Source organism: Sinocyclocheilus anshuiensis, unplaced genomic scaffold (genome assembly GCF_001515605.1).
Source record: "Sinocyclocheilus anshuiensis isolate Anshui unplaced genomic scaffold, SAMN03320099.WGS_v1.1 scaffold1320, whole genome shotgun sequence".
Classification (NCBI taxonomy): domain Eukaryota; kingdom Metazoa; phylum Chordata; class Actinopteri; order Cypriniformes; family Cyprinidae; genus Sinocyclocheilus; species Sinocyclocheilus anshuiensis.
In genome coordinates, this window is record NW_015544236.1 from 527,184 (window position 1) to 537,478 (window position 10,295).

General features: G+C 40.4%; 1 protein-coding gene across 1 annotated transcript in view; it reads right to left on the minus strand.

The window, feature by feature from the left end:
• Positions 1 to 9,789, minus strand: part of atp2b2 (ATPase plasma membrane Ca2+ transporting 2) — a 97,118-nt gene extending 87,329 nt beyond the window's left edge. The window contains exon 1 of the mRNA XM_016498364.1: positions 9,684 to 9,789. The gene's annotated coding sequence lies outside the window, so the exon portion shown is untranslated. The remainder of the gene's footprint in view (positions 1 to 9,683) is intronic.
• Positions 9,790 to 10,295: the final 506 nt, after the last annotated feature.

A 10,295-nucleotide genomic window follows, 5' to 3' on the forward strand; every position in this document is an offset into this window, starting at 1 on the left:
TATTATACATACAGTACATACATACATACATACAGTATATATATATATATATATATATATATATATATACATGCAGCCTGTAACTGTGCAGTATAAACTGCCCAAGAAAGCTTCATCATTCCCTGCTAATCTGCAGAAGGAGCGAGGCGGTGAGGACGCACCCTGCACCATGTGAAATGAGGAGAGACATTAATGATAGCGGTAATGACGAGTGGAGAGGGGAGTGTGGAATCAGACAGAGCACAGCCAACTCTTCAACACTGCACTGTCAACATACAGAAACTAGAACATTCTGCTCCTTTCACTTCCTGCCTGAACATGGAGGGAATATTTCACCCCAAAATGAATTAACATTTGGAGAATCGTACTGACCACTGCTTGTCATGCAGTTACAAAGAATGTTGACATATGACAGCTTGGAATATACAGACTTGAAACATACTGCACGAGTCATAAGAAGAACATTTTTGAGGCTTAAGCACTGTAACTGTCTATAACACAGGCTCACTAGAAAAATATGCCTCAACCTACATTTCTGCAAAACTCCAAAAACTTACTTATACATGCAACTCACTGCAGAAATGAAACATTTTGCAGAAACATTTTTTTTTTCCATTTCAAAAACAGGGCAGATTATCGATTAATAAAGACTTATTTTCGTGTGGTTCCTTACACAATACTATTTCATGAGCGCAAAACTCTTTTACTGTAGTGCGTGATTTGTAAACTAATAAATTTCTTCATTTGCATCGCATAATCAGCTTTTCTGATGTAGTAAACTTGCTCGATAGCACACCCGGTGCAGCATTACACTTGAGATGTGAAGCGCTCGTGTATGAGTCCCGCGAAACACGAGTCACGATAAAAGAGCTCAAAACTCGTAGAAGCAAAACAAAATGACATGGTTGCAAATGTGCAGATGCTAAGTTATTTACAAATGCTATAGAACTGCCACAATACATACAACAACCGACATGATAGAATGTTGCCAGATTCATGTTCATCTGTTTCGGATAAAACTGAATGCTTTAGCACGACTCATTGCACAGGTGTGGCGAAACATGTCATTTTGCAACACAATGTCATTTTGACGAAATGTCAACATTGACACTTTTTTACGACGAGCCTGGGTTGTGTAATCACATTAAATTAGAAAAGCGCATCTTTACCGTTTCTTCTTTTATCTCGCACAGTTTTGGAACGAGTAAATGATGGCGGAATTGTAATTTTTGGCTGAGCGATTTCTTTAGCAATACAAAGATCACACTACCACATTCTCTCAGACGCACTTTTGGGTATTTCCATAAACACCATTCAAGGTTTTCTTTGTCTGATCTCCCTACAGACGGGTTATTTTTGAAACAAATAGCTGCGGATCAAAGGGTGCCACTGGAAGTCATTTTGGTGTAAAGGGTAAAGAGATTGCGAGCCACGCTGCCTTTTCTTCCCAAGAGTCCTCCTTTGTCCATGGTGAGAGAGGGTCTTTTGAAGAATGTCGCCGCGGATCGCTCCGGGGTTGTCAGGCCTTTGCGGAGAGTGCTGGATATTACACGCTATGTCTCTCACATGACTGCACGCAAACCACGGCTTGAGCGATCGCCCTTTGTTGCCGCCAAGACCTTAATGCATCCTGTCTCTCAATGCCAGCGCTGATGAAAGAGCTGCCCCAAACATGTGAAGGTGTGCAGAGCACTGACCTTACTGCTCCAGGAGCCTCACACCACAGGTTACGTTCATATGGGAAACCATCATATTGGTACCATATGAATCATACACACTTAAATGTGTGCACTTGATCCAATTATGCCAGAATCGCATTTGTGCTCATCATGTCTGAAATAAGAGTAAGTCCTGTGGCAACGAATCCTAATGCTTCACATACGATGACGTTCTAGAGAACTTGGTGCTTCTAACTTCCCTGCAGCAGTTTGTGGAAGCTGCTTTTTCTATTCCAGTATTTCAGAAGCACTCTGACCTGAACCCCACTGAACAGCTCTGGGATGAATCTGAACAGCGAGTTGGACCCCATCACTCAATATCGAAAGATACTAAATTGCTGGCATAAGACCAACAACTTTATTTTTACTCTGACTAAAAATTTGGACAGATCAGTGAGGTTTGACTTTACCGCAACTTTTTGGGATTGTGATGAAATATAACAGATAATTATTAAACACAAAAACATGTCGTTAATGTAATTCAGAAATTACAATAATTTTGTCATGTGAATCTCATGAATATCAAAATGTACATTTATTAATTTAAGAATCAACCAATACTAGCATAGCAAAAGAGACAATATTTTATAACTGAATTTTTTTTTAGAATGTATAGGCCTACGTTAGCATTAGTTACTGTAATAGTTAACATGAAATTATGCTCACCAAGGATTTATTTGATCAAATATTATTACCATTTAAAATAACTGTTTTCTATGTGAATATCTGTTAAACTGTAATTTATTTCTGTGATGCGCAGCTGTATTTTCAGCATCATTACTGCAGTCTTCAGTGTCACATGATCTTCAGAAATCATTCTAATATTTGCTGCTCAAGAAACATTTCTGATTATTATCAATGTTGAAAATAGAAACCTTTTGTAACATTATCAACGTCTTCACTGTCACTTTTGATTAATTTAATGTGTCCTTGTCAATAAATAAATAAAATCTTATAGAACCCAAACTTTAAAACAGTAATGTATAATAATAAATACAAATACAGCAGTTATTTATCATGTTTAATGTTCATTTCTACACATACTACTGGTTTTTAATATGAAAGCTTTCCCTAAACATGAATTAACTATGAACAACAACAACATTTAAAAACAACATTAATCAAGACTAAACAAAAATATGTAATAATTACGTTTTTCAATTTTAAACAATAGGCTTGTTCATGACTAGTAAGAATGGAGAGCTGGGTGGTCATGAAGAAAATGTGAAAAATCGTAACGGTACTAAAAATAGGCTTCTTCAGCATAATTAATCTCAGTGTCTTTCTTTTGATTTGGGGGTGAGATATGAGCAGGGCTGCTCTCCTTGAGAATAATTAAATGACTTATAAAGAGCGTTAATGTTGAATGTTGTGAGGTACAGTGGTGGTTTTTAATTAGAATAACCTGCAAGCACTGACACCGGATTTAAAATATTTTGTCTTGTGTGACAAACATTCTTTTTGAGTTTTATTTAGAAAAGCATCTAGACCAGGAATGAATGCAAATGCATAAAGATGCACGCTCGAATGAGCTGAAGAGCATCATCATGACGATGATGTGAGAGCGGAGCCGCGGCGCGCTGCCCTTTAATGCGATGGGTGGGATCCGTTTCAGAGAGACCAGATGACATGTCACTTCCTGGCCACACACATGACTCCCCGCTGCCCTCAGTCTCTCTGTAAGGGGACCTCCGGCGGCTGCGTTCAGTGAAAGCCCTCTCAGATGTCACGTCTGCGGGTCCACCGTGTGCAGTCCACCGCTGCGAGTCCCCAGGGCTCCATTATCTGCTGACGGTGCATATTGATCTACCGCAGAGGATGCCACCTTTGCTTTGCAGATACGGCTGCATGGGAGGACGCTCACAGTGTTGTGAGGGGGCGAAATGTCTCTCGGGTTTGTCAGAAAAATCAAAATTCGACATGCGAACAGCTGCATCTAAAACACAGCTGGCATGGACTGATTTTCGTCAGTAAATGGGAAGAACAGATGATCTATTTGAGTTCAAGTAATTCAAAATTTAGAAATGCAAGTCCTGAGCAACATCCGAATAAACTACTGCAATGCTGCAACATCTCTGATCAGAGGAATCATCCACATCTTAAAGGGACAGTTCACTCAAAAATCCCTCAAACACACGACTTTCGTTCTTCTGTGAAACGCAAAAGAGGTTTAGAATAATGTGCCTGCTGCTCTTTTCCATTCACTTACGATGCATCAAAAGGGACACAAAGCATCATAAGAGGCTATGTTAGGCTAACCGAGACTTGTCATTTGCACTTATATATTGTTGCTCTTTTGTTAGTTTTGACTGCTTTTATTGTCCTCATTTGTAAGTCGCTTTGGATAAAAGCGTCTGCTAAATGACTAAATGTAAATGTAAATGTAAGAGCATTGTAACAGTAGTCCATACTGTACACATTACTTCAGCTGCATGGCAAAAATTATTTGGCAGTTCATCATAATATCATATTTACCATCTCATATAGACTGACATAACCATAGCACATTCATCACTGCTGTTTGCTAAGGCAAGCATTACTATGGGTACAGATATATAGAATACAATGTAGTATACACTAGACTGTCTAATGTTTAAGATAGATAGATAGATAGATAGATAGATAGATAGAAAATAGATGCCCCTTTCAAGTCAGAGTTCTGAAATGGAATGCATCATGACTTCTGGTTCATTTGTCACACTGGAAATAGATCAAGTCGGCCTGAATTGCATTGTGGGATACTCTGTGCAGTAGATAGATAGATAGATAGATAGATAGATAGAAAATAGATGCCCCTTTCAAGTCAGGGTTCTGAAATGGAATGCATCATGACTTCTGGTTCATTTGTCACACTGGAAATAGATCAAGTCGGCCTGAATTGCATTGTGGGATACTCTGTGCAGTGTGCTCTGCTGAGACTTCAGGTGGGCTCTTTCGATTTGGGACAGTACACAAGCATCAAAGACATGTTCCTGGCTGATACAGGTAATGCAGTGAAATACGTCAAATGTACCGGAGAGTCTCTTTGGTTAATGAAGCTACACTCTTAAAAATAAAGGTGCTTCACGATGCCATAGAAGAACCTTTTTGTCTAAATGGTTCCATAAAGAGCCTTTAACATCTGAAGAACCTTTCTGTTTCACAAAAGGTTCTTTGTGGCGAAAGAAGGTTCTCCAGGTTATAAAAAGGTAAGAAAGAGATGGTTCTTTAAAGAACCTTTGACTGAATGGTTCTTTGTGGAACCAAAAATGGTTCTTCTATGGCATCGCTTGAAGAACCTTTTGAAGCACCTTTATTTTTAAGAGTAGTGTTTTAGTAAGTGGGCAGGACTTGTCAATAATCATCTGTCAGTCGTTCTCCTCCCAGTTGAGCCTTGGTTAAAGATAAAGTGTGTAACCTCAATGCTTCTAGAAGAACTGCAAACATTTTCAAACTGTTATCCATTAGTGAGAATGCATGAGATGGGGAAGCATAACGGGGCATCTGAGGACTGACGTATTGATCCAGCGTCTCTACAGCAGAACAGCTTCAGAAGGGCTGACTACTGTATGCAAACTCATCTGTGCTATCTGCCTCATGTACACTGTACCGTGTCAAAGCATGCACGCAGATCTGAAAAACACATGAAATATTAAATATGTTGTCTAAGCTGGTCCACAGAATTCATCTCCTCATGCTGTGAATCTGCACATTTAGTTCAGAAGCTGCACTACTAGAGATTTGTTACATTTACCTATGTGTATTTACTATTGATTGTTGATTTTATAGTTATTTATATTGATGTGTATAATGAAACATTTAATATTTAGAATGAAATTGTTAATTCACTGTCAGAAAATCCTTCAGGGGTACTAACAGCTTGTCACTGGGGCAGTTCCCTCAAAAGAAACACCTTTGTACCTTCTTTACCCCGAAGGGTGAATATTAGCGCCTCAAGAGTAGTAATTTGTACCCTTAAGATAGTAACATGTACTCTTGTGGTATTATTATGCACCCTTTAGGGGTAAAGCTGGTCAGTTTGAGGGAACTGCTCCAGTGACACGCTGTTTTCTGAGAGTGTAAAAAGCGTATGGATTGTATTTCATGTCACATTTGTATTTTTCACAAGCTTTTCTTGGGCGAGTTGGAGTGAACTGCAGCGCTAATAGTCTCATGATGGCCAAGTCAGGATATTCGTTAAATAATAAGTTAGATTTCAATTTTTTTCTCACCAAACCCTATCGTATACCCACAGAACACTTGGAATATACGGCATGCGATTTCATTTTCATTTTTGGATGAACTGTCCCTTTAAAGCCGTTATAAAATAGCCGCAAACATTCGACCTTTGCTTGTGCTGAATCCCAATGATCATACTGGTTATGTACACCTTGGATGCACTGTAAATTACTATCAATAAAAACATCTGGCATTTGCATAAACGTTAATCTTAATGTTTACTTACAAGCACAATTTTTGCAATGTAAAGGTTTCACACAACTTCTAATGGCTCGAATAACTTAATTTCATCTCACTGCAGTATGACTTCACAATAAGGACAGCTGTTCAGATGCCATTAATAAAGTATTATACAACAACTGCACGAATCATATTTCATTCAGTGAGTCATGTGTTATAAATGATAAATGATGATTTATGGCAGTTTAAGAGAGATTAGCCCATTTCCAGCGCAGCAATGCAGTTCATTTACAGACTAACATGACAACTACTGTACTGATACTGTACATGTGAGAGCGTTTCTCATCCTCACGTGAAGCTGACAGTGTTTGGGACGCTGCTCTGAACCCGTATCTCACTAAGTTACAAGGTACTCTATGAAAAAGTATTTTTAACTGATTGCTCAAATGAAGTGCATATTGAATCAGACTTTCAGACTCCTGTTGTTTGGCTGTAAAGCTGCAGGCAAAACTCACTGTGACAAAAACAATGTCATTTTACACCATCACTCCCTGGAAAAACAAGCCTGTTACCACAAAAGCTAAAACCAGCTACTACACTCACACTACTAAACAATGTTGCTAGTTAGCAGTCTCTCTACTGATCAGTGTGTACAGACAAACAGCACTGACTATTTTCATAGTATTGCACTTTCATCACTGCTAAAGTCTGGATTTAGAGTAAATGAGTAAATGATGAGTAAATGATTTTTCAGTTGTGCGAATAGTTCTGCTATAGGTTTACTCACAGAAGACAAACCAATTCGTCTGCCTGTTTCATTGCCATTAAACAAAATGCAATGCTCTAAGCCCTCGGGCCCCAAGTCCTCCTCCGAGGCCACGCTTTGGTGACGTAATGCCGCATAGGCTGTGGGGTAGTGGACCGCTGTGGGGCTCGACTACAGGACACTTGAGGGGGCGCTCGTGAGCAACCTGCTGGGACATGATGTTCACTGTAACAACCCAAGATCAAGTGCAACATTTGGGACAGAGCCTATGAGATTCCAACAACTACATGACATTCATGTAACAAACCAGAGCTGAATGCATCAGCAAGAATGTAGGTTTGCGGCTGAACACATGATTCTGAGGCTGATGATGTGTGAAGAACAGCATCTTGGGATGTGTGTGAGGGGAGAAGCTGCCAAACATCTGCTGCTGTGCTGTGATGAGGTGATCTATGAAAATAACACTTGCAAAAGCGACTGCTGTTAAATCCTGAAACGCTTATGTGACTAAAAATGCAGGACTTACAGTGTTCAGAACTCACTGCCACTATGCCAGGATGTTGTTATGTGGTGGCTATGTGCTCTGAGGGTTTTTTAGTCGCTAGCTGTTGTTAAGGTGGTTTCTAAAGGCCCAGGTATACTTCATTTTCTGCGTTCTGCAACACATGCGCAGTACAATAGATTTTTATACTCTCCCAGACATCAGAGGGCAGCACTGAGTCATGTCATTCACAGGACATTCGAAAAAGAAAAATAGAGAATCTGCCATTTAATGCAAAGTTAGAACAAAAAATGAAGCAAAATATATGCTATGTGTTTTTCTTCTATTTTGTTTTGTATTGTACTCTTCTTCAACTAATGTACAGTACAACACAACAGTGCATATTGCCAGTCACCTTGCGCATGCGCTGTTGTACGTGCAAAGCAGATGCTCGAAGTATACTTTAGGCTTAAAGTCCCCATGAAATCAAAATTAAAGTTTTTTGGGTGTTAGTATCAATATGTTAGTCTTAAGGTTATCTATAAGGCAGTGTGCTCCAAAACAGTGACAAAATTTTTACGGAGCTCAACGGCTCTGAACGGTTCTAGCCCAAGCTGTGATATAAACGAACGCTACTGGCTATTTAAAAAGGGGGCGGGGCTGCTTGATATGTCCCACCCTGTCTTCCTGTTTCAGTTAAAATGACGTCAACACATAGAGTAACGCTGCGTGTTTCTAAGCATTTCAGGGGACCTTTAAGTGTTTTCAATCTATCTAGCATGAAAGTCTCTGAGATGTTCTGGTTTCTAGGGTCCCTACTTCAGGATGACACACGCTGAAGTTTAACATTATGAACTCTAATAGCGAAAAAGCTACATTATTGAATGTCTGCTATTTCTATTTACAATTCAAACAATGTATAATGATCAGCATTGTACTGTATTTCCAGTCTTTTAGAGCTTGAATGTATCTAACTATATGAAATGCATCTGATTTATTTTTTTTTTTACAGAATTGATGCAACACAGCGATTCATTATGGGCCTATAATAATGAAGCATGCCTTAGACAGGTTTATTTGTATTGAATGGCGGTAGATCACAAAGCTGCCCCCCACCCACTCAAAACCCTGCAGTCCCTGAGCTAATGATTAATACTGTACTCTGTGCACAAACACAAAGACAAGCTGTGAATAAAAGATAAAAAGATCCCTCCAGGATAACGCAAACCATTTGACCTCATCCGCGGCGTTCACGCCGTGTGACAGACGATCTGGCACCGCGGGCTGCACTTCTGTCTGTCACAGCCCGGCTGTGGGCTCGTGAGCGACCGGCACATGTGCGCGGGGATGACGCATCAGAATGCAACATGCACTAACCTGATCCCCTACAGATACAATCATACACCCCCACACACGCGGGTAATGAGCGAGCCTCCCGCTACCGGGCATGATGAAGGACGAGCCACAGCAGCAGCAGCAGAAGTCAATTTCTGCAGTAATTACAGCAGACACACATTTACAGCTGAAGCACTTGTGCATATGACACCTACTGCACGACTAAAATGCAGAGCATGCAGTTGTCTACCACTTATGAAATCAGCTTAACCTGTTCAGATATTACATTGCTGCATAAAAATTCGATATAATGTTTTCAAGTACATTTTTCAACATCTTCATAACAAGTTTGCTGTAATAGAACATTTCAGCTAAGATTTTAGTACATAATGATCCACAGCACTACTGTCAATGTCACTGACGTCGGTACAGATGAGATTCCCCTTGTGTTCTTACCTAGCCCATCCACCACTTCCCCCCCAAAAAAACCTTGTTTGTCGCAGTGAAGCTACTACTCTGGAGGTCACCGCCATACATCTTTCCCTGACCGCGTCAAAAATCTACATCCGCACGACAAACTTTACACCACCTGACTTACTCTGAAGCGGTTTAACTCAACAGCATCAGGAACCGTCCCCGTCGCCGCTCGGCAGCAAGATCTGTCTGCGCTCAGGCGGGTCTGAGGGCACCCATGCAGAAGAGCTTTGACATAATCCCATTCAACTGTAACTGGGGCTTCCAGAGGAGAAAAAACAGCCGTGACACTGGTCAGGGGCTCCGCAGGCTCGTTTGAGACACGGGGAGAAACCTAATGTGTCCCCACCTGCCAGCATGCCAACCTTCTGCATTTGAAGGGCAGAGACACACACATGCATTTCAGCACAGCTGCTCCACGTTCCTGCACGCCGCATTGAGGATCGCCGCCGCAAACATGCATTAACCGTAAAACGATGCGGCACTAGTAGCATAGGTGAGTTTTACTTACTGAACCAGACGATCATGTCAAATCCACAACGCTGTGAGTCACAGAGAAGAGAAATCACCCTTCAGCATCTGTACCGAGAGACGCGCACACACACAGCCTCAACCATACTACACAACACACTGACGGAGAGAGAGAGAGAGAGGGAGAGAGAGAGGTGGAGGGAGGGAGTGAACCCTGCAGAACACAGAGAGAGAGACATGAAGAGATGGGAACAAGATTAGATAAATAGATAGATAGATAGATAGATAGATAGATAGTAGGGATGGGAGATACGGGCTTAAAAAAATATCACGATATTTCTGGTATTTATTGTGATAACGATATCAATTACGATAATTCAGGGAATCCTGTTTCTTTAGAAAAAAGTATTATCTTTCCTTTTTTTACCCAAAATAGCATTAATGAGTACACACGTAATGTTAAGACTGTTTAATTAATACTGGAAGCCGGAGGGCGCTCTTGCACAGAAACTCCACATATCCATAGCAGAAGTAATACTACTGACGACGCTCCAGGAAGGTATCCAGTTATCGCTGAATAAAATGCACAACGAGAAAGAGACATTTTAATTGATGAAACTTGAGGAAAATAAACATACAATTGCACAAAATA